This window comes from Melospiza melodia, chromosome 2 (assembly GCF_035770615.1).
Source record: "Melospiza melodia melodia isolate bMelMel2 chromosome 2, bMelMel2.pri, whole genome shotgun sequence".
Taxonomy (NCBI): Eukaryota; Metazoa; Chordata; class Aves; order Passeriformes; family Passerellidae; genus Melospiza; species Melospiza melodia.
The window spans coordinates 138,890,323-138,915,569 of NC_086195.1; the positions used below are offsets into that span (position 1 = coordinate 138,890,323).

Genomic DNA, 25,247 nt, shown 5'->3' on the forward strand with positions numbered 1-25,247 from the left:
CGCACTCACCGCGCTCAGCCCGGGGCCGGCGGGGGCGGCGCGGCGGCTCCGTCCCCCTCCCGCACACACACACAGGCTCCATTGTCCGCCGGCGCCTCCCCCCCCCGCTCCCCGCGCACATGGTACCGCCCAGCGCAGCCCCTCGCGCCCGCTCCCCCCGCCCGCTCCCCCACCCCCCCGCTTCCCCCCACACCGGTTCTATCCCCCCCCCAACCCCGCGCCCCCCTCCCGCCGCGTCCCGCAACCCGCGGAGAGAGGAATGGTACCGCCCGTCGCGCGCGCCCCGCCCCGGCAATGGTACCGTCCGCTACTCACTCGGCCGGCGGCGGGACCGCCTCTCGCTCCCCGCGCCGCGCAGTGGTCTCGCCCGAACCCCCCGCCCCGCCTCTCCCCGGCCAGAGGGCGGGGACTGCGGCCCTTCCCCCTTCTCCGCACGGTGGTACCAGCCGGGCTCTTAAAGAGACAGGCTCCCTTCGGCCCTGCGGCCCCGCCCCTTCATTAACATAGCCCGGCCCCCGCCCCGCGGCGGCCACGCCCCCTTCTCCCCTTTTAAAGAGACCGCGCGCCCGGGGCTCTTCTTAAAGGGGCCGCTTCCCCCGCCACTCCCCCGCTTCCCCCTCCACCCCAAACTCCCCTCGGCCGAGTCGGGCGCTGAGAGTCGCCCTCAGCGCCCCGGTTCCCCGGGCGGCGGGAAGGGCGCTCCCCGCGCTCCCGGTGCCCGCCAGGTACCGCAGGGGAGGCGCCCCCGGTGGGGCCGGGGAGGGGCCCTGGCGCTCCCCCTGGGGCGGCGCGCTCGGGGGTCCCGCCCCCACCCTGCGACCCCCCCCACACACATACAGCGGCACCCCCTTAACGGAAACGGCGCGCGGGGCCCCTGAGGGGATGCGGGATCGGGGATGCGGGATCGGGCATGGCGCCGCCCGGCCCCAAGCTGGTGCCCTGCCCGCCCTTCTCGGCACCGGCCCGCCCAGGCCCACGCCGCTGCCGTGGTACCCACGCCTCAGCCTCGCTGCCTCCCACCCGAGCCCTGGGGAGCCGAGGCGGCCCCCGGGAATCGCCGCCAGCCCGGCGGTGGCACGGCCGGGGGAGCCGCCGGACCGTCGTGTAGCGGCCCGGGCGCTGGCACATGTCCCTGCCTTCCGCACGTTTCTGAGGAACGCGGGGTGAGGGCGGGAGGGGGGAATGAGCGGAGGAGAAGCGCGTCCCTCCTCCTCCCCGGGGCTGAGCACCCCGAGTGCCCACCCGCCGAGAGAGCCGAGGGCTTTCTTGTGAGCAGAGAAAGCGCCAGGATAAGCAGCAGCTTGGAACTGAACAGGGAGGGACCAGGCGGTAATGGCAAACAGACACAACCTATCAACTCCTAAAAATGCTCAAGGGCCCCATCCTGGACAAATGCTCCGTGTTTGGGGGATTAGACATCAATGTAGTTTGGTTTCAAACTGGCAGTGAAGAGTTTTGAAGATTTGTAGCAATCCCCCGCCCTTTTCAGTCTGAGACTTACTCTGTGAAAAGACGGCTTTCAACATCCACTAATCCTTCTCCTTCACCTCCACAAAATGTTCTTAAAATGGGCGATCTCGTGGCTGTAAGGAAGAGCTTTCCAAGCCACCGGTGGCACACCGATGCAGCCGAACAGAGAAAGTCAACGGATCAGTTTTGCTTATCCGCGCTGCCTGAATAACCTGTTTAGCCAATACAACATCAGTGAACAGAAATGCAGTGTCCTCCCTCCCCCTTTATCCTCAAACGACCCATTCTTTGTCCAACTCCCACTTTTAAGTAACTCAAGTCTTTGGAAGAAGACCCTTTTAGCGCAACATTCACGCTGGGCGTTGCTCTTGGCAGATAAAACCACCTCCTCTCTTTGCTCAGCCCTCAATCCCTTTTTCTCTTTTTGTCCCTCTCTTCTCCACCCCTTGTCCTTGCTCACTTGCAAACACTGTTAAAGAACTCTTTACAGCTTCCCGAGCACTGCAACAGTTGCTAATTATCACCTCTTACCCCAGATAGATACTCTTCCTTCAGGGACACACTTCTTAACAGTGGCGTTTCACTCCCTCCCGGTTTGCAGACCAGAGACCTGAAGCATTTCCCGCTGGACAGACTTCCAGCCCACTGACACCTTTTCTAGACGAGTCCCTGGGGCTACAAGTTCCCAGGATCCACGACCCGAAGGTGGAAATCTGGTCTCTGATAAGTCTTTCCACCCACTGACGCCAGCCCCACCTGCACCTTTCCAGCAATCGCGGCCAGCACTTTCCACAGCTGAAGTGGCGGTGAAACTGGAGCCACCACCTCTGCTGCCATCGGTTCCACACTCTCCTCTACATGTTTAATCCTTGCCCATTTTTATAATGATACGGGTCTCTTCTAATGCAACACCTGCAATTCCTCCTGCCCTTCACCATCCCACCAGGATGGTGCAAGGAAGAGAATGTACCTCACAGTGCTTCCCACGGGACATCCAGTCCCACTCTCACCGACACCAGGAACCCATCGTGGCTTGCTCAAAAGGAAGTTGTTTGCCCTGGGCAGTAGAGGCTGGGATTTTTCTAAGGAGCCTAAGGAGGCCAGGCACCCAGCTTCCGTTTTCCAAAGGCACCTTTGAAAATCCTACTCTGTGCCTCAAGCCCGATACATGGAACGGCAGTGATAAAATACATGGAGTCAGCAAACTGCCTTTTTTGTTCTCCTCCGACCCAGTACTTCGCTGCCTGGTAGCTTTAGGAGTTAGACCGGGGAAAACGAGCACAAAATGCTACTAGTTTGCAGATGCTGTGGTTCCTCCGACTCCCCTCCCATCCCCCCGACCCCATCCCCCCACATTTCAAACAGTTATAAATGACTGTGCAACTCGGCAGGCAGCGGTCTCAAATAACCACACCAAGCCTCTCCCCTCCAACGGCTTTAAGTCTCTTCCTTCCTCTCTTTGGGGCTCCGGAGAGCAGCCATCAAGGTGCTCTGCTTCACTCTCAAGAGTTAAGTTGCTGCTTCACCCACCACCTTTGGGAATCCGCCACAGCAGTGAATTCCCAAGGCTGTCCTTGAAGGGTTTTACCATAGGAACTGACAACAACAGGCTCCAAAACGATCCTAACTGGTTGTAAGCCGGGATTTCAGGTAGCAGAGCCCCAGATGTTGGGACTGTCCCCAACAGCCTCGAGAGCAGCCCCCTGTACTGGGGCCTTGCCCTCCCTTGGCCAAGCTCTAAAAGCTGCCCCGGAGAAAGCAGCTGTCCCGACTCTTTAGAGCACTCCAGCAAATCCAAGAACATCTTGGAAGCATTACAGCTCTCACCACACTGTGTATGCTCTCCTCACAACTCCCCGTCTGCAGCGAGGGCAGGAGATCAGCCTGTCTATTCAAAAGCACGGCCCTCTTCCATCAGAGCAACCCAAGCCTAAGGAAAGTTGCCACAGGAGCTCTGGTTCTTGGGCGCAGACAGATCAGACAAGATAGCCCAGCCAGCAAAACAGATTTGCATGACACTTTCTGTACATGGTTCAGAGCATGGCACACCCCGATCGCAGCTTTATTCTCTTCAAGGGCCTGGCCCTGCAAACACTTAATTTTACATGTGTAAGTAGAGTCCCACTGAAGCACAATGGAGCTACTCATGCAAATAACATTGAGAGCGTGTAGGGCTGTGGCTCTGTTTCACTGTTCCATCTGCAGCAGACCCAGTTTTAGAGGATCCTGCCATGCTCTCTCAGTTATTGCCGCTCACTTGTGCCAGTTAAACTATTTATGTAGCTACATGCATAGGTGAGCTGTTTAAACGATCCAACTTTTTATTTTAAAAGCCCTACTAACAAGAACAAAACCTTAACACCAGAGCAGCCCTGATGTAGATTTCATCCCCACAAGCAGCTGAACTGGCACAACTGGAGGAGGTGGAAACATCTGAGAAACAGGAACTTGTGAAGATGGGACTGAGGGAAGGTGAAATGCAGACATGGATCCTCAGCGTGTGACGGCTGGAGACATTACCCTCTTCTGAAGTCACACCCTGCTCCTGACCATTGACTGTCTGAAGTGGAGCCTTCTCCAACCACACACACAATCATTCCAGTGAAACACTTCCACCTCAAATCCAACAGTAGATTGGGCCTTTTCAATCAATAATATTTAAAAATCTTTGCCTCAAGGAAAGCTGTCAGCAATAAGAATTTGCCAACAGTCCCTATACCCAGGATCACGGACAGGCAGTTCTCCTTGCAGGTAAAGGATGTCAACACCACACACCACACAGCCAGTACATTCCTGCTTCTGCACTCACGGGATCCCTCGCTATTAGCCTCGACGTGGCACATTTGGGCCATGAAAAGTGTTCCCTACAATTTATTTTTTTTAGTTCATGGACTATTCTATCTCCAGCAACTCTGTGCTGAAATTGCATCACATATTTCCTGTCTGCCGAGGCAAGATTTCCCTCTTTCAGTGCGATTATAACCTTCCAGCAGGGAAGCTCCACTAACTCCTTAAGAGCTTTGCTCTCTACACTGCTCCCCGACCCGCATTCGTGCAGACCTGCACAAAGTGGGTGTAAAACACCATCACTGCTGGAAATTAAGAGCACACACCATTAGGAGGATGTTTTGCTTTGTTTGTTTGCTTTAGGTTCGGCGGTTTTTTGCCCTCTTTTGTGCTCCCGTGTAAATGATCAGAGGAGCTGTGGGACAAGAGAGATCAGTCTCTATGAAACCATTTTCTTACAAGCTTTCAGGTTTACCCTGCTGCATGCTCTAATGAGCCTTCTCGAAAGGAAACAACCCATTTCTGTAAGGAATCCAGGTGATTATGGTTTGCATACCGCCGTGATCTCTCTGCATGGGCACAGGGGAGTTGCCTTCATGAATCCTGCTGCAGGATGAAGTCTAAAGCTGGACAGTGCGAAAGAAATGGGAAAGGACCACAGGGAGGGGTACTTTAACATCTATTGTTAACTTGGAAAAAAACCCTTCTTTCAGAAAATCTTTTATTTATTGTAAATCATTCCTAAAAGATTAGGAAATCAGGCCTGGGGGAGGGGAAGAGATTGTTGTGGCTTTCTTTCTTGTTCAGTTTCTTTTAGTATTAGACATTAACCCAAGTCTCCTCAGTTTTGCTGAGCCTCCATCCTGCAAATCACACATTTTGTGTGAACAGTCCCTCTGCATCCCATCGTGGGTGGGACTTCACAGGCTCCCAGAGGAGGGAATGCCTCTCTACTCACACCAATGTCAATTTCTACATATAGTCACACACATCCCCCCAAAACACACACATACACAAACCCCACTTCTGTCTCACTGCCGGTGAATAAACTCCCTGTAAGTCACCTACAGCAATGACTACTCTCCAGCTGCATGGAGCTGTGCTGGGAATGAGACTGGCTGATGGATCTGACCAGCACTGGCTGCACATCACCCCAAGGCAACCCCAAAGCGTGCAGATGATGGCAAATTCACCTGGGCAAGAAAGGCCCTGCTCTCACTTCCCTGTCTGCACTGAAAGGAGAGAAACAGTTGATGTCGTGTTTTCCTGTTCACAGGAGCACCCAAACAATCTGAGCTTAATCAGGTTTGGGCTGGAACATGGGACTGCCTGTGGTTAAAATATTATTCTGGACATCCACAGAGACTTGTAGTTGATCTGCCCACTTGAAGACATTATCTCCCATCAAAAACTCTGCTGTGATAAACAAATCCCGTGTATTAAAAGATTCCAGTTGCAGGATGCTCTTGCCCTATTTAGAAAATCTTTTCTCAAATCAATAAGCAGGTATGAGGCAAGTATCATGCAGCCATACAGATAAATGCTCGGCTCTATCTCCTATGATTTAAAAAAAAACAGGGAGGAGAAAAAGAGGGAGAGAACAGATACTGATTCAGAAGGGAAATCAGGTAAACAGAATCTGGGGAAGCATATGCTCATGCAATACATGAAAAATATGAATTCATACCAAACAAAGGTGGGAAATTTTGGCACAGAGAAGACTTCAGAACCAATGACTGCACAGGAATACTGCTTCCACCACACAGTCCCCATTTACAGGGAACTGCTAACACACACTGAGTGCTGTGGTCCTGCCAGGAGAATTTGTCTTTGGAATTGCCTGAATCTTGAGCCTTTCAAGATTCCCAGCCATGTCTTTACACTCCCTTTGTATGTGTACGGCCATCTTTGACATCAACGAGAACAGGCATGGCAGCAGCTCACAAAATTGCCAAACTCACCTCCTGCTTCCTTTCAGCCACCTGCTGAGCCTGGTACAAGCCACCAAGCCCCCTTACAGAGCCACACAGCCACATTCTCTGTGCTGCCTGCCCACAGCGCCGGGGCACACATGTGCACCTCCACGGTGTAAAACCGAGCAAACAAAATTTCATTCCCAAAGCAACATTTCTGAGAAAGCCACGACCAGATGAAGAAAGCACCTCTCACTAGAAGCATCCTTCTCACAGGATAAATAGGAGGCTAAGTCTGCCCTCAGACAGACAGAAGAAGTCATCTGTCGCCAACACATACAGCAGCTCTCCTGACATAACGGGCTTTTTGTGCCTCCCAGCACTGCTCCTCCAGCATCCAGCTGCTCAGGGTACCCGCCTGCTGCACTACAGGCCAGCAACACAGACAGATTCCACTCATGCTGCCCTTACAGGCACCATGGAGCTGTTTGAGGGTCTCTCCTTCAAGGCTACGAAAAAATAAAAACAACTACAGCATGAATTCCCCTCTAGACTGTGCACAAAGAAACCAAGCCCCCACTGTACCGCAGACTGGCCCATTAAAGCAAATGGTTAAATTCTTGCTATGAAAAAGTAGGCGTTGTTGTCTGTTTTGCGAGGCAGAAATCAATATTCCCGCCTCCTCTCCTTCTGCTATTTCACCTTGAGATACTCATGCTCAGTTAGATGAGATCTGAGTCTTACTCACTGTTACTGCAACTTTTCTCTCTCCAGCATTTCACAGGGTCACGGGTGTTCTTGGAGTCCTAACCTGCCTGTAATTTACCACTCAGCTCCCTAAACTGATCACCACTGGTGACTGAAGTAGTGACTGATTTTCCTTCCAAATCACACCGCTGCAGCCATTTCTAACTATTTATCTACACCCTCTATCTCCATCATTTTCCTCCCTGTGTCCTCCAATAACAACCCTCTTTCTGCCACAGCCTGTCTCTTCTCTGGACCCCTATAATTCACTCCCTGGTGCTAGCCTCTCCCGTACTGTGGCCATGTTGTAGAAATGAAATTTTATTGTGAAATGCCCCTTCTGCTCTCACTCTCCCTCTCCCTCTAATCTAACTGTGGGGGGTAGCTTGGTTCAGTCTATGTATTTGGGGAGTGGGGAGGTGGGCAAGGGGGGAAGGACCTGGGGGGTGATGCTCAGCCAGGCAAGCCTGCAGCGAGGCTGGCTGGGCAGAGACAGGCAGGGGAAGCTAAGCCAGTACTGTACCTCAACAGCTGCTCCTTCAACCAGGATTCCCCGCGGCAGCTCAGATCCAGGGCCTGGACCGATTCCCACAGATCAGGTAGCAATAATGCCAGGCTGACTGGGCTGTTCTGATGAGCCCTCTTGGATGCAGCTCTGCCTACAATCATGCCTGCCTCTGTCACCTAAGGATTAGACAACTGCAATATGGTCTGTTTGGCACCATGCTTTAAACCCATTCATAAACTGAAGGCAGTGCAGAATTCAGCGCTCAGTTAGATAAGCCGTGTCTCTCACCCACGATCATTCTCACATTTGTGCTCCATTTTAATGCCATCTGACCGCTGGCTCCCAGACAGATTTTAACATGTTCCTGTTGACCTCTAATGCCTCACAACACAGAACCCTCCCCAGCAGACATATCACCTCTTATATTTTCTACAAGCTGAAAAGACACCAGGTACTCTAGCACAAGTACCTGGGAGAGTAGAGTTGAGGGTTGTTCAGTCTTTAGTTTGCCATTGTTTGCTGGTGACAGTCTGATGAAATTGCTTGAGTTATAATGAAGACAGTTTTCATTATCTGTCATTTAAAAATGTCAAGGGAGCTTAGACTGAATGGATAGGTGCAACCTGTTGTTTCAAACAGCTTTTGATGAAAGAAATACATTTCAAAAGTACCAGCCACTGATTTTCAGGTATTGTACCAAAATTACATAAAACACAGAGATGCCTCCAAAGAAAACAAGCAGATTTCCCCCCTTGCTCTTTAGATTAGACATTGGCTTATCATCAGTATGATGCTGACTTTCTCCTGCAGTAATCACCAGCTTTCAGATCTGCAAGGTCTTAGATGATAGAGGACAACACCAACAAACCCAGGACTCTTCATTATTAGAGGGCACTCAAGAGTTTTGGCCTAGCTATATAAACACCTCGCTCTTCTTTTCCATTTTTACTTATGCACTTTTATGGTGCAAACTGTGGACCACTTTAGCAACAGATGTCATGACTGGACATACTTCTGCCCAAACATTTTGCTAGTCCCTGTGGTGCTGGCCTCTCACAGCTGAACTGCAATAACAGACTGCGTGAATGTTCCCAGTCCATCTGAGCACAAAATCTGCCAGCTTATTTTAAATCATACCGGGCTATTCCCCAGCAGGAATACATCTGCTGACAATACCTGCCTTGCAGGTCCTCAGAAACACCCAGGACTGCATGCTTCTTTCCATCTATACCCTTTTATTTCAGAGCATCCATTTAACAAGTGAGCAGGTGCTGCACAAGAGACCAGCCTGGGTAATGGAACTCTGATGGGACACTCCCTGTGCCTTGATTTGCTTACAACATGGGCTGTTCCTACACACAACCTGCATCTTCTGCCTGCCCTCTCTGTCAAAGCAAGGCAAAATTCATGCCAGCAGGTCACCCAGCATGCAAGAAATGCAGGTAATACTGCATGCACTGTCCTTAGAAATCACTTGTATTTTTGGTAATTGCTTTTATTTGAGCATCCAGCATCAAGGAGTGTAGCAAGAACCTCCTGTATATATTTAAATGCTGAGGCACAGACACATTCCTCTTTAGAATCCTATAACAGATTGCTGCTGCTCTGTCCAGTGACACAACTTCCCCCTGCCTGGATCCCTTCCTCTTCCAAGGCCTTATTTCCCCCATGTGCAGAGACTGAAGTGTCCCCTGGGTGCTCCTGCTCTTGGTGGTGTACATGATGTTCAAAACTAGGATGATAATGAGGAAGGAGAGAAGAACTGAGCCTTAGGATGGTGGCTTCTGAAAGATGTGAGGAAGAAATAAGAGTTGTTCTGAGACCTGATCACTCCAATGTCTTGTTTCCATTAGGACAATGTTTCCCAGGCATTTACTTGAGTCATCCTTACAAAGCATCTCCCAAAGAAAAGGGTTTATGTTCCTGGCAACATGTTCCAAAAAACCATGTCCCCAGCTCCCTGCTGCCATAAGCAAGCACAACTCCAATGACTTCAATAAAGCTGCACTTTCTGTGGCCCTAAGGCTATAACACTACAGTAAACAAAGCCAAATTCCATAAGCCAGATGCTTTAAGGTCTGAATCCAAGTCTTCAACATCTTACAGATATGATCCACCAAAAGATGGCTGAACCCACACCATCAGCTGGCTGTCACTGAGATGTTTCAGCCACCAGCAGAACACAGACCCCAGGGCCCATCCTGGGGCATAGAAATGGCTGGTGGACACCAGCACACTCCTTGAAAGGGCAGTGGTACCTCACTCCTCTAGGATCTGTGCTGGGCCAGCACTCTCAGCCTTCCTGCTGAGTCCTCTGCCCTCTCCAAAAAGAAATCCCTGTTCCCCACTCTAGTGGCCACAAGGATGAGTTTGAGAAATGAAATGCTGACACCAAAACCAAACGACCTTACAATATCAGCTGCTCATCACTCCGATCTCCTCATCTCCCCATCACACAGCTTGTTTTCCCTTTACATCTAAAACATCCCAACAAACACCGCTCAGTCCAAGGAAGGGCCAGCTCAAGGCTGGTGCCAGATGAGCTGTGGGATCCACTGGCACATCCTGGAGTAATGAGGATGTGATGCAGGATAGTTGTGCAGGACTGAGTGAACACAGCAAATGAATGGTCTTTCCAGCTTCAGAAGTGGTCCCTGAAGAGCAGCAGTAAGGGACTCTGGCTTGATAGGGCAGTCTGGGGAATGTACTGCACACAGCTCCAGTGAGTAATGCTGAAAATCCATAGGCAATGGAAACGTTTTAAAACAGAGGAGGAAAATCTACTTGAAATCAATACTGTGAAGGTCTCTAAAAGGAAACACTCTGCAAAAAAGGACACATTTGCCACTTATAAATCTTTAATGCTATCTTGGAGTTTTAACAAAGCATTAAAAACCCAAACAAACAAAAAAAAAAAAAAAAAAAGAAACCCCAGTTGCTGTAATACACCTGAGAGAGCAAACATCCTCACATGGCAAAATACGATTTTCACACCTGGTAAATGAAATAACTCTGCTGCATCCCAAGGCCAGGGTTAGGGTCTAAGGTGAGCTGTTAATGGAAGGTTAGAGCCCACAAAACGGCCCTTCAGGGAGCACCTTTCAGATGCTCTTTTCATGTACAGCAGCGCACAGTAATCAGAAGGCAGCGGCACCACACACTGAAGTCACTGTCACTGACAGTGGCTCTGAGTGTGCAGTCACCAGTTGATAGCTGGGATTCAGATAGCCAGCTCACGTGCCCATGCTCCTCTGACTCAGGAGAAGGCTCATGCTCTTGTAAGAGCAATCCTGGATTCTTTCATCTCCCTCCTGGCATGCCTTCTGCAGCACACCAGGGTTAAGCACTCACCCTCTTCTCTCAGATGAAGAGTGAAGCTGCAGAGCTGAGACAACAAACTTTGCAACCACATACAGCTAAAGCCTCTGCACCGTCAAAAGAAAAGCAAGCACAGAAAATCAAGGAAAATCCTGATCACAGGCCATGCTGGTAGGAACCCAATGACATTCAGAATCTGTCCTGTATCAGCATGCTAGACTGCTGGATCCAGGCAGGATGGAGACACAATTTGCCAATCATTCAGGAACATGAGAGAAGTGAGGCCTGTGGGGAGCCAACAAGCCCCAGAGGTACATACAGATATTTACAACAAAAAATCCAAGTGGAATCAGCAAGAGGAAGAAGCACATAGAAAAACACTACGTGAACTAGCACCAACCAAGACACATGGCCTAACAAGACGCTTTAGAATATCTGGCTCCATAAATTAGACTGTGATTCCCAGATCTTTAGCTCCCAGCTCCTGCTGATTTCTGAGTATAAAGGGGATGTTTGTCACTCCCAAGATCAGACGCCAGCTCGAATGCCTTTCAAGAAGTACACAGATGAGCGTGTTCCTAGGGAAGAACGAGCTACAGCTAAGCCTTCAAACGAGCACAAGGAGAACCTCCTGCCCACAGACAGGAAAGTGGTAACCTCCTTCACTTCCTTTGTGGCTTTAACCTAAACCACAACTCCTCCCTTTGGGTTAGAAGTCTCTTCCACTCATTCAGATGTTTGTCAGCTTGTCTCTCTAATACCCAGCGTTCGTCACTGCCGCATAGGGGAAAAAAACCCCAGCTCTCTTCTTTTTTTTCTCTCTCCCACACCCCTTTTACAGTTTCTTCCCTAAACAAGAATGGCTTCAATGCATGGGAAAGCAAGTCTAAACTACAGCTCTTCAGGCACAGGCACAGAAATTAGCAATTGCAACATGAGGGGGCAGGGAGAAAAGAGACGTTGGCATACAGGCTACACCAACATTTGGGAATGCTGGCAGTGAAGAAACATTGCTGCCAGCAGGAAGAGCGATGCCAAAATAACTCACAGGGCTTTTCCATGAGTGCAAGCACTCTTTCCCAGCCCAGGGTGCAACATCCCTCCTGCTACCCAGGAGAGCTTCAGAGCATGGATGAGGTGCTGGAAGCGAAGGGCACAGAGGGATGAGCGCAGGGAAGAGCTGCGGTGACACTGGGGAGGCCCTCTCTTTGTCCAGGCATAGGGAGGTGAGAAGAGGCCCCACGACCCCCAGTGCGGGCAGGGAGAGGAGGCAGCCCCCTCTCAGAGATCCCAGCATCTGCTGAACCCAGGTTTAACGACGTGACAAACAGTGGCTCCCACCCAAAGCACTCCCGGTCCAGAGGCTCAACCTTATGCTATCCAGGTGATGCCGCGGTTTTTAGAGACAGCTGAGCTGTGTGAAAGATTGGAGCGGTTTTTGGAGCAGGCATTTTTTGCTACGTGCCTTTACCAGGTAGTTAGAGAGGTATTCAGTGGGAAACCTCTCCCACAGCTCCCATTGCAACACACAAGCGGGCAGGCACACATGGTGCTGGGTGATGCAGTCACTCCCTTGCCACCTGCCACTCCCAGGACAGTTCAGGACTATGTGGTGAGAAAGAACAAGCTTTTTATTCCTTCCAGATTTTCAGAAATTTCAAATAACTGTTCTACATCTGATAAGGGTAAAAAAAAAAAAAAAAAAAAAAAAAAAAAAAAAAAAGTAATTTTCCAAATTTCTACCTAGAAACTGACTAAATGAATTTAATGCAAAGTTTCGTTTTACCTTCTTGAAATGTTTCATTTTGACAGCTTAAAAATGTTTCTAATGTTTCTCCATTTTTTTTTTCTCCAAGATGAAACACAAAACTGGAGTCAACTTTTCCTGAAAATAGCAACAATTCTGGCAAATCAGCAATTTTCTAAGAAAAATTATCTCTGGAGAAAAATCCCAGCAAAACCTAGTTCTGTTATTTCCTCCCAACACCACACAAGAATATGCCTCCATGGTGTAATTCTCCCTTAAGTTTCATAGCAACTCTGATTCAGACATATTGCACACACAGATATTAGAATATGCCTTTGACATCACCAGCACAATGCAAAACAGTGTATATACAATATGGCCAAGCAACGCTGCTATGGAAACCCCTGCTTTGAATTCCCGTGCATGGGGTGTTTAAATTCTTATCCCTAATATTGCTTTAACAGAATTCTGTGTACTTTATTTGCTCAAGTCATCTCCTTCCTTCTGGGAGGACTCTCCCTCCTGGAAAAGAAAGATGTTTTTGTGGGTGAAGCAGGAGGTGATGAGACCTGCACTGCCACATACAGCAGCACCATGAGCTGCAGCAAGAGAAGTAAGTGATCTGTGCCTCAGTTTCTGCAGCTGTAGAATGGAAACAAGATGACGTGTTACTTCGGATGTGACTCGACTGTGCTTAGAAATCCTTTGTGACAGCCAGAGGATACATGCATTCCTATTTGTTACTTTCTGTAGGCGAGGAGTTACTGTCCTCTACAGACCTATGCTGATGATCTCTCTATGTTGGAGAACCAAATCAGGAAGCACAGTCGCCCACTCATGTAGCGAACAGATAAGTAATAAAGCAGCACACTTGCCAACTCCTAAGGAGGTGGTTTCTTAAAAAGACATAGGAAGCTTTCGTGTTTTGATGCTGACTAATTTCAGAAAGTTCCCATTATCACTCTCTTCATTTTAAACTTCGTCAAAAAACATGTTTACCTGATACCCTGAAGGGTCTTGCGCTAGGGAAGATCAGACCAGCCAGACTGAAGGCAGCACTGCTGGAAGAGGACTCTGTCCGTCCATCTCCTCCAGCTGCCAGGTGCTCCTGGTGGCCCTAGCAGCACCTTCCAGGGCCCACCTCACCCAGGAGAGGACACTGCAGCCAGCAGAGGCCATCTGAAACATCCTGGGATGTACAGCACCACCTCCCACAAAATCTGAGCAGAATGTGCAACCTAATAACCATCACCCAGCAGCCAAACTCACCCCTGCAATCCAGTGATCGCAAATGCAGATTAACTCACATTTGTCTGATGGTGTAATTGCCAGACTGCACATTCAAATGAGTATTTGTTTAACTGTGTGATACACAGATAGAGCTGATACACTTGAGGCCAAATTTACCCCTGTTGTAATTTCCCTAACTCCAGTAGCAATTACTCAAAGGACTAATTTGGCCCACAGTGTTTCCTAGTACATGTGATTCATCATTTCTTTCCTATAACAAAGAATAATACAGTGTTTCAATCAGTGGTGATGTCCTGGCCTCCTTGAGGCTGCCGGACTCCCTGCTTAATCAGACATAAAACAAATCACTTGCAGAGGCAGAGGCGTACAAGCATGCTTTAATTACAATATTGTAACACCAATTAGAGATCTATCTAATCGAGGACTCAGTACTTCCTACTTGAGTATTACTCCCATGTTGGGATAATTACTGCTAATTAAGCTTGGAACTAATTAGGCCAAATGATCTCATTTATACCAACATAGATGACTTCTAGGAGTTCACACACACACAAAAAAAGTCCAAGGGTGATTTCATCATTCCTGGACCCATCAGCACTTCACTTTCAAAATGGACTGTCCTTTCCCAATGGATAATCCCTGCTAGAACTCAAGTCCCAGATCTCAGATGATCACACATTCTCCCAAGGTGGAGAAACACTCTGAAGGCATTTCAGCTGGTTGGCCCAAGTCACCTTCTATTCTAAATGACACAGAGGATTAACAGAATCATGTCCCATCATGGCCTGGTTAATTCCAAACCTCCAGGCCACTCTCACAGAGTTATTGTTACAGTCCTCAGTGCACTTAGCACTACCCATACTCCCAGGATAGCTGCACACAGCAAGGAGGTTTGCTGTAGGGTGTAGTGCAGTTTTAAAACAATAACTGAAAAATAAAACCCAAAACAACTCTTAAACACGTCAACAGTCACAGGTACTTGTTGAATGATTTGCATCAATCCTGGTTAAAAATAAATAAAAATACCACTCAGTAATGGTAGCTCAGCTGTGCTGTACATGATGGCTGAGGGCAGGGGCTGGCTCTGGCTAATCGAGTTACTGTTTGTGCCACAGGACTTCCATCCACCAAAGCAGGCTTCATACTGCAGTCAGAAAAATAAAGGACATCCCTTGAAGCTGTGTTTATGTTGCAGTTTCTCCTCCTCCCCTCCAGCCCCAAAATTCTGCACCAGCTCAGCACCAAGATTCTCAGGTTGAAGTGTCACCAAGGCAACTTCCATTTAGACCTGCTCCTGGCTCATGGAAACAAGTCACAAGCAGCAAGGAGGGTGTTCCCCGCCCAACAGTTGAACGTGGTGGGGTAAAACAAACCTTAAAAATAAAACCTTTACATTTTTTTCTGGTTACTTTGGTGACTATGAGTTAGCTTCTCACCCAAAGACAGTTTGCACCAATGGCATGATTACCTCCTCCAGTATTGACTGATTTCAGATTCATGGCTGAGGGAAAGAAGAATGCCACCTACCAGAACAGCAGTCCCACCTCTCTCAGTGACCAGACACCTTGCAAATGAAAGAAAAGACCAGTGCCCAAGGACTGGCTGGGGGCACCCATCCTGGCACCCATCTGTCTGCACTATGAACTTCACAAACCTAGCTGGTCTCCTGTCCCTGGGCGTTGTTACCTTGTTGTTATTATCATATTTCTAGAGTCCCATACTGTTGTCGTTATAAAGTCCATACCCTCTAGCTGGTTTTCTACCATGCAGTTCTTCTCTGCAGCACACTTCCACAGGGGCTCCTCCAGGGCTCTCAGCCCACCCCTTTTATCCCAGTTACCTTTACCAGCCACAGCTGCTGCCCAACTCAGGACTTGGCAGCTGTGGCTCATTTAGAATAGCTGGGACCCACTTATCCAATCCATAGGACTCTCACTACACCTGGGTACCTCAACACCTCTGCAGAGGCTGCAAACCAGCAGGTCTGTGCTCACAGACACTACAGGTAACTCAGGAAGGGCTCAGTTACAGTCACTGCACACCCATTCTTCCAACTCCTGCCTCAAAATCAAGCCTTAAAGGACCCACTTCAAGGTGCAGCATTGCTTCCTCTTCACTTCTGGCTTTCTCTCACCAGCTGCCTTTATTACTCCTAAAGCTTCCTCCTAAACACATCATTTTCTCACGCTTTCTTGTACCTCAGGCTGGAATCCTGAAGCTGCTGAACCCAGGAATTCACCATTGTCTCCAGGTCTTCTTCCAGCCTGCCCCTTTATCCTCACAGCAATCATTGTTCCCTGGTGAGTCACAGACATCCCCCCCCTTTCTCCCCTCCAAATGCCTCCTGAACAATCTTCTGTTTTCCAAAGCCTGTCAAAACTGAGCCCAGCAGGATTCCCTACACCAACCTGACCTGGTTACAATACCTCCTGGAACTGATCCTCCAGCTGTCTGTGAAATTTCTGTAGAAGTGCCACTTCTTTATGCAGTACCATTAGCAGAAGTCTAATAAATAATGCACAGGAATAACACAATCCCCAATAAACAATGCACTGCTTCTTCTCCTATTTTCTTAAGTGAGCAACATGGATCCTAAATCTGATCTCCCCCTCCAGTTGTTACCCAATCCTCATCTCAGCTACCAAACTCTCTCCTCCCTCCCCTAGCAAGCCTGTCATTCCTTTCTTCCCAGCTGCCAGAGGCTTTGCTGCTGCCTCCTCCAGCCCAAACACACTGGCAGACATGAATGCAAGCGTCCACACAACACAAATGCAAACACCCAGGCACGTCTCAGGTTGCATGCTGAAAATGCACATTTCCATACACTGCAGTAGCTGAATATCATATTTGTTTGGGTATCTGCTGGAACCCCTGAAGGAAGAGGTGAGCTGGAGGAGATCTTCTAATGAAAACAAAATCACTGAACCCGAAGTCTGGGCAAGACAGTGGTAGATATACGATCAGGGCAGTCTTCAGCAGAAGCACACATTGGGCCCAGGGGGCCTCTGAATGGCTTCTTCAGCGTTAAAAGGGAGGAATTCAGGAGCTTTAGATCAGAAGTACATCCCAGACGGGCATTAGACTCTAATAAATAAGGTGCTTTACACTGACTGAGTGCCAGAAAGCTCCCAACATCCTCCCCAAGGTCTGCATACAGGCATCTCTACAGGCACTGGTGGTTTGGATGGCAGAAACCAAGCAAACAATCCCCCCAGGACACAGAGGAGGGAAGGGAAGCAACATCCAGGTGTAGGAGCATCAAGCCACAGCCACGACAGAAAGCCCCATGAATTTGGTGCTTGGTGCCTGTCTGTAGGCACAAAAAGCCTATTTTCCAGCTCTCATTTGGGATTGCAGTAAATCCTTCAGGACAGGCACTCTTTCCAGGGTCTGGACAGCACACTGCACAATGGGACTCCAGCCCCATATCAGCACTTCAGCAAGCAGTGTACAAATATTTACTGTCACCAGCAGCCTGCAGAGAGAGGCTGTCTCAGATGGACCTCCCCAGGGGCATCTGCAGAGATGATGGAAGTCTGAGTCAGTGACCTAAGACCCAGACCTGGGGAGCTTGCTGCAAGTAACAGTTCAGCATGTCCTCCTTCTAGACAGGTTCCCTTTTTTTTTTTTTTTTTTTTTTTTTTTTTTTTTTCCTAAGCACTCACTGATTTGGAGGCTTTAGCACTTTTTTTTTCCGAGCAAATCCCATCATCTTATCCAGGGTCTGCATACATGCAGAGTTGGTAGCCAGCCCTGCATGGCCCTAAATGGTCAGCCCTATATTTGAAAACAAGAGGCAAAAAGCACAAAGAAACACACACAGGCAAGAAATAAACAAATTCTCATTCTCCCAGCACTCTAGGCATGGGAAAACATGCAGGGTCCCAGCAGCAAGATGGCAGGGGTGTGGGGATCTTGGCCCTGTCCCCTCACATCCTGAATATCTGGACTGGTTCCAGCTCCTCTTACAAAAGGAAAGCAAAGGGGCTGCTGCTTACTGCAGGCAGCTCCCAGGTTCATAACCTCAGCCCTCCCAGGAGCTCAGGCTCTCCTTGAGTAAGGCAGGGACACATACCTAAGTCTGAGGTTTAGAAACAAGATGCATTTATTTGTTATTATTTTCAGTTATCTGAGTGCAGTAAAGGTCAGAACACTTATCTTCTGGGGTTGGTTTCTGCTCCCACTCATGTGGTTCAAAACCAATTGAATGATTTTCTGCATAATTCTCAGGCAGAAAAAAAAAAATCCAGGGGGAATGAAACCTGATACAGGGCATTTTCTAAAGAGGATCTGTGGGAAACAAGGATCCACCGCAATGGGAGGAAGGGCTTGTGGGCATTCCTGGGTACCTCCTCCCCAGTCTCTGTTACACACAATGAAACATGAATAAAGATGACTGAGGAGGCCACAGCTTTTTACCTACATTTTAGCCTCAGCTGATATCAAGGACTGGAGTGCACAGTATCACCTACATGATACTCCCAGAGCTGCACTTTGGGTGACAAGATTCAAGGACATAGCTGCATATCCTGTGCCCTGGGCTCCATAATCTCCAAGATTAATTTATGCAAAACATGGGAAGATGTGCTTTTTCCTTTTGCAGTGAATGACTTCATTAACCTTTCAGGAGCTTGCCAATAGTGAAGTAGAAGCAATGGGAAAATCACACTTCTGGGAAAAGGGGACTTCTGCTGTGTGGCTAAGAGCACATACCTGGGAGAGGCCAGAGACCAGCAAATGATGGAGCCTGCTTTAGGAATCTGCCTTCCTGCTCTGCTCTCCTCACACCCTCCAGTCTGTGCCCTGCTCTTGCAATGGTCCTCCTCCCCTGGCTTCTGACAGCTCAGGGCATGACCAGGGAGACAAGGAAGCCAGATGGGAAGGCAAATGAGGCAGAGGGTTTTAGACAGAGTCTGGAGAGAGACCTAGCCCAGAGGCAGAGCAGGAGGGAGAAAGCAGGTAAAACAGGTGAAGCAGGTATGGAGAGGGAGAAAAACTGCTGTGGGAAAAACGGGAAAAAGTGCACAGCACCTCACATGAAGCACAAGGGAGATCATCCAGCATGCTAAGGAAGGGTTGAGTGCTGCAGAGACAGAAGGGAGAAACCAGGAACTGTCTGGTCAGGGGAACTGAGGCTCATGACATTATTCAGTCTGGGACTGAGTGACACCTGGCAGAGGGAAATGTGCTACCCAGGAGTAGAGCTAAACTCCACTGGAGCCCAAAAGTCACCATGCCCTGTTCTGTAGGACACTGGATGAAGTTCAGCACGTGGCCATCTCCTTGACCTCTCTGTGCCTTGCTGTCAAGAGCACCTCATGAGCCCTGACTTGGCTGTCTCTCCCATCAGCCTAGATGCAGCCACCTCTCCTTGCCCTGAGAAAGGGACTTCTCCATGCCATATATCCCCAATGTGTGAAGAAAACAGAGTCCATGAGGGGATATAAAGAACCCACCATGCTGGCACTGGGCTTGATCCTTGCAGCCAAAATCCCGTTCCTGAAGAGAGGTGGTTAAATACACCACAACCACCCTGGCTGACTTGGAGGAAACTCTATCCCACAGGAGATAGTGGGATAGCCTCCTGCTGGGATCAGGTGGCTCTCTCAGGCAGATGGGAGAGGGGATCTCCCTAAGGCAGTGACCCTGTGGTTCCTGTCCTGTCACAACAGCAGTTCTCCCAGGAACACAGCACACTTGTCTTGACCTGCTGGGCACTGGCTTGTGGGCTCAGTGCAACTCCCCATCAGGATGCACAGGGCTTCCCAGACCTCTGGTGCCCAGCCTCTCCCTCCTCCATCACGGCTTTCCCTGGCAGAGCTTCGGGTCCTGAACTCAGCTGCAAGTGACACATGGGACAGTCATCCTCTCAACAACCAGAGCTGTCAACAGGCAGCCAGGCACAACACAAGCCATGTGTTCAGAACAGAGTGTCTGGAGTCAGGGGGACATAAGGGGAATGGGAATAGGACAATGGGACCAGAGAAGGTCACAAGGTCACGTCCAAGGAGGTAAGGTGACATCAGGAGACAACATTTGAGACTACAGACCTCATCAAGCTTCCAGGCAGAAACAAAGTGCTCAGACATTAAAGTGACAACCGTGCTGCAGCTCAGAACGGGACTCACAGCAGCTCCATCCAGAGCCAGCAGCACACACATGGAGGGAGCCTCACCTTGCTCCTCAGAGGGCAACCCCCACCCTGCAGGGGCTGTCCAGCTGATCCCACACCCTGCCCTTCTCCCTCAGGCCTGGCCAGCAGCTCCCAGGGACACACAGACAGCAGCAACAAAAAGGGGTCTGTGGTGGAGACACACATAAGGGAGGAATTTGGAGGATAAACCAGAGGGAAGCGATAGGAGCGCGCGGCGCATGAATAGTGGGGGAGGGTAGGAGATACAGGGTGAGAGAAGAAAATGACATGAACAGAAGGAAGAGAGCTGCAAATAGAAGGGGATATGGAAACAGCAGAGAGAGACAGATTGCAAGAGCGGTGGAAGTAGAGGAGACCTAAAGGGACAGAATATAATAATAACAACTCTTAAAATGAGAGGAAAAGGGGAGAGAGGAGAGGAGAGAGGAAAAAAGGTAGAGAGGAGAAGGGAGAGGGGTGAGGGGAGAGGGGAGGGATTTATGATTTCCTGGAGAGGGAAGACAAATGCCCTGCATGTTTTTCTCCTTAGTTTTCAAAGGTTTTGTGGAAGCAGAGAGAAGACTTGTCACCCCAATTTGAAGAAGGGAGGAACTACGGCACAGAGACAGAGAGGCAGTGAATGAGTGGGGTGGTGGAAAGAAGCTTGGCTCCCTACTTTGAGTCTTCCATCAAAGACACAGGTGAAGAACAGGCTAGACTTTCTTCTCCTGAGCACACCACAGAGAATCCACTACTCAAAGATGGCAGGAAGAGAGCCTGCTAGAAAAGCAAGAGATAACCCAAAGTAATGAGAGAAGAAGAGGGGTACCTGCTTTCTTTTTGGCCAGCACCACCAAGGTCTCTGAAGACCTCTCTGTGTTTAGATGTACTCAGGGTAAATTAACCTAGAACACACCAAAATGAGCACTGTCTGAGTGCTTACGTGGGGTGCTGCCCACAGGGAGATGTTGCAGTGTGGGTTCAGGTGCTTGCCAACCCTCCCAGCCCACAGCCAGCTGCAAGGAAAATGGAAGGAGGGTGCACGGGAGGCTGCACGACAAGGGCTCTGCTCCTGCAATGCTGACTGATGTCTTTTGTTCGCAGCTTCTTTTTTTAGGTGTCTAAAATTTATCCAGTTTAATTTGTATCACCTTTGTGTTTCAGGTGCCACTATGGAAAACAGGCTTTTTGTGCCTACAAACAAACAGCAAGCCCCCAAGCACACGTACACCCGAGCCAAACATAGTTTGTAAGAGCCTTGAATAAACCAAATACCTGGTGCCTGCTTGAACTCCCACATGCACTTGGGCAAACAGAGCTTCCCAGTTACTCCCTGCACACAGGAACCCAAAGGATCCAGCATTTTCCTAATCTCAGACAACACTATTTTTTATGGCTTGCTAGCAGAAGAATTATCTAGGATTCCCTCATCAATGAGTGACGAAGGTCTCTCTGCTATAAATTGATGTTAATGGCAGGTTGTGTACCTTGTTTGTTTATTGCCAAGGAGGAATGTTTGCCGTGGCTGTCAAGTTTATAAAAATATTTCCATGGCTTCAGACAGCTTGGCATTTTTACATGCAGCTGAGAGAGTGGGTGAATGTACAGATGAAAAATTGAAGAAACATTATTGAGGTTGGAAAAAGAATATCTCCTAGCACCACCAAGGTGGCTTAGAAAGGCCAGGGAGGTCAGCAATATTTCTGAATAAAATGCATTTTTTTTCCCACCAGGGGTTTCTGAAGAGCTGGCAATAATTAAGCATTACAACACCTTTCTGAAGTAGATAACCCAGTGGAGGCCATCTGAGGTTAAAGGACTTGCCCATGATCACACAAAGCAAATCAGCAGCAGAGAAGAGAATTAAACCCAACAGGCTTAGCTTCCACGACCCAAGTCCTGCACACCTGGCTGAAGTCCAGATGGAAGGACAGGAGCTGCACCAGCTGTGGACACGACTGTCAAGCACAGGTCTTCCCAGGCAGTCTAGCAATTGGGCAAGGAGCTGAGCGACAGGCACCCACCCCAACTTCAGACAGTAATTGTGAAAACAAGTGACAGAAGGCTGGGAAGCAGTGCCTAGTTACCAACCACGGTGCCAAGTGGATTAAATATACATCGATAGATTCAATTACAAAGAGCAGCATGCAAAATGGAAGTGATTGCAGTCAAGGACCCAGGATGGCAAGAAATAACCTCCAAGTAAAATCACGGGTTTCAGTAAGGAGAAATCCATGCCTCCAGAACTCGTGGAGAAAGTTCAGCTGTCAGTCCCCAGGGGTACTGTCCCAGGCCACCCCAGGCTGGGAGGGTACAGTGACACCCAAGCCCTGAGGGCTAGTGAGAAGCCTGCAGGACTCGAGTTTAGTGGGCTGAGAGAGATCCATATCACCTAATGCTGAGCAGCCCTTTGTTATCACTGTCACCAGAGAAGCTGGAGAATGAAGTGCAGAGAAAGTGAGCTGTTCTCCTGTGTCTCCCCCCCAGCTGCCTGCATCTCCCTGGGGCAGGGCTGAGGCACATCACTGAGTGAGGAGGAGGAGATCTGCTTCACACTCTGGGAGTCCTGGGCTGGAATATCCAAGGACACCCTTCCCAGCATGGATATTTAGCCTTGCATCCATCTGTGCCCTAATGCACATTCTGTTTTGGGGGGCCCTGAAAGTACTGGATTTGGCAGAAGGTAAGGTCAGATGCTGACAGCACTGACAAACACAGGCAGTTCAGCACTCATCTGCAGGGGGAACAGGAGCTCACTCTGCTCTCCTTCACCCATGCATTTTCCCAGGACTTCAAATCATTGCAGAATTTTCATTGCAACCCCCCAGCCACCTCCATCCTGGACTTATCACGACACGTGCACTGTCATCATCACTAGTAAAAGATTTAATTTCCTTCTTCTTGGAGCAAAAATAGAAAGGATAATCATTCAGCACTCCATACACACAGCTGTCACCTGAAAATTGCAGGTGAACACAGTTAAATGCAAAGGCAAGTACAATCTCAGACCATTTTTTGGTACCTGGAGAACTAGACCAGCAGTATTTTGCATGCAAGATTACAGGTCTGTGTGCAGTTGCATTTTCACATTCCATTATTGCAATTGCACACAGCCAGTTACGTGCCCTAGCAGCAGCTTACAAAAGCAATTGCTGCTAAACATACAAAAATCCAGCCCCCAGATGCACACGCGCAGGACTAAAAAACTGGTCCTTATTTTTCTGCCACAGAAAAGATGTGTGTGTGCTGGCTGTGCCTGCTCCCTGTGCAAACAGCACACCAGCATATTTCCCTGCATTTGTATGTTGAGCCACATATTCATTCAAGCTTTGCAATAACCTAAAATGCATACAGCATTTTGCAATTAGAAGCATCCCAAAAATGCAAAAAAGGCCCCAGTTTTTGCATAAAAAATTCTTCTCCCAGCAAGCAACTGTAACCACCTCTCCAGCCAGAATGTACTGTCTGTTTAAGGCTCCAGAGAACACAGTGCTTACCCTTTAAGACAGTAAGAGATGAATACTTTTTTTCATTTAAACTATAGGGAGTTTTACCTAGATAGACTGCAATTTCCTGAGCTCGAATCTGGCAAAGTGCCCAGGGCTAAGACCACTCCCCCTTCTTCTTTTGGCAAAAATTACCATGGCGTCTTTAATAGTCAGAAGTAGTTTTTAGGGTTTTGTTTTCACAAAAGATGCTGAGAAAAACCCAGTTGCAAGCAAGCAAGCAAGCAAGCCCGGGTACTGCAGAACTTCTAAGAAGGAGACTGATGTTCAACATCTGAAGAGTACTATCCCCAAGTACTCTACCCAGGGATGGTTCAGCTCTGAGTCACAGGGAAGTGGACTGAATCACAAATAGCCATTCCTGCTAACTGCTCCCACCCCCTCCCAGCCAGCCCAAGTTTACAATCCAAGCAGTGACCAGGTTGAGGTTAGCTTGGGAAAGCTGATGAGATCACAGTCTGGGGAGATACAGCCTCAGACAGCCTCAAGATTCTGTTAACCAGCTCCTTGTTTCGCGAGGAGACACGGACAGCAGTTGCTCCACCAGGTTCACCATATGTTTATAATATTGTTGTTATGGGAATACATGTCCAGTCCATGTCACTGGCAAGTTGTGCTGCTTTCTGCTGGGAGGACAAAGCAGAATTCAGTGTCCAACAGAGCGCAGAGCGCGTGCATACCTCGAGCAGAAGCTGCCGTCGCGTGAGTCACGCTCGGTGCAAAACCACACACTTTGTCCATGGGCTGGTGTGCCAGCCCTGCACACACACACACACACACACACAGACACAGAGCCCTTTGGGGTGCTGGGCAAGCACCACCCCATCTCACAGACTGCAGCAGGAAGCTCCACGCCAGCTTTAAGGCAATTTGCCTAAGGCTGTCCATCAGATCAGTGCCAGGACCTCAACTTCTGTGAGACATCCATGTGCTATGGCCATTTCTCACACAGGACAAGCGAAGGATAAAGCAGGGCCTCAGTTAGGGTCACAACTCTGCATCACACAGAAAAAATATTTGCTTCCTCATGTGTCCCAAGATGATGCTTAAAGCAGGGAGTTGGCTTATGGGACACAGGAGTTACACGTTTGTGTGTGAGACACTGTTGCCAAAACTACAGTGCCTGGGCTGCCCTGTCCCCTTGGGCACCAGTGGTGCTCCCATCTCCAGTGGCTCAAGTGGCTCTGCCATGCAGAAGCAGCACTGAATAACTAACTGCTGAGGAGAAATCCCTCATCTGACAGCCCCCAACAAGATTCAGGCTGAAGGAGTGAAACACATTTTGTTTACCGCCAGCCCCACCAACTCCTGAGCTGCCACTGAACACCTCTGAAGCAAGAGCAGCTGACTGGAACAGCACACCAGCAGTTCAAAGGAAAACCGATTTACCCATTTAGTCTCCTTCCAGACATCAGCAAACAGCACAAGAAATGGCCAACTCCCCTCCCCGCCTCCACCCCCCCCCAGCCCTGACACGTTGCCATTTTCTGTCCCCGTCTCCATGCAGCTCGTCACATCCCATGCCGCAGTTGAGGAACGCCGTGCGGGGTTTAATTGTGCGCACGTTCTCCGGGGAAGGGCGGCATGGGATGTCCACAAAGGAGCCGAGGCAGGAGGCCAAGGCTGGTTATTGGCCTCGAGTCATACTTGCTGATTGGCGCGTCAAGGATTTTAAAGTGCATAGCTGATCAGATCAGCAGCTTGTCCTAGAAGGAGGAAAGTGACATAAAATATGCACAAGCCTTCCTTCTGTCCTGACAGCAGGTTGAGTTTTCAGATGATGTGGAAACAGCAGCCTGCTCTCCTCCCCCCAACATGGTCTCCTCTCCTGCCTTTGCTGCAGCGCTGCCGTCTTGTTCCCGGCTCC

The 25,247-nt window shown here is 49.3% G+C and overlaps 1 protein-coding gene across 6 annotated transcripts in view; it reads right to left on the bottom strand.

Moving 5' to 3' along the window:
• The window catches only part of LOC134414881 (uncharacterized), a 62,569-nt gene that overhangs the window by 17,863 nt on the left and 19,459 nt on the right, over positions 1–25,247 (bottom strand). Inside the window, exon 1 of one of the 6 annotated variants that reach the window (XM_063150145.1) lies at positions 1,502–1,529. The exons of 2 other annotated variants lie outside the window; for them this stretch is intronic. The gene's annotated coding sequence lies outside the window, so the exon portion shown is untranslated. 3 more of the 6 variants (XM_063150143.1, XM_063150142.1, XM_063150141.1) reach the window with 3 other exon arrangements.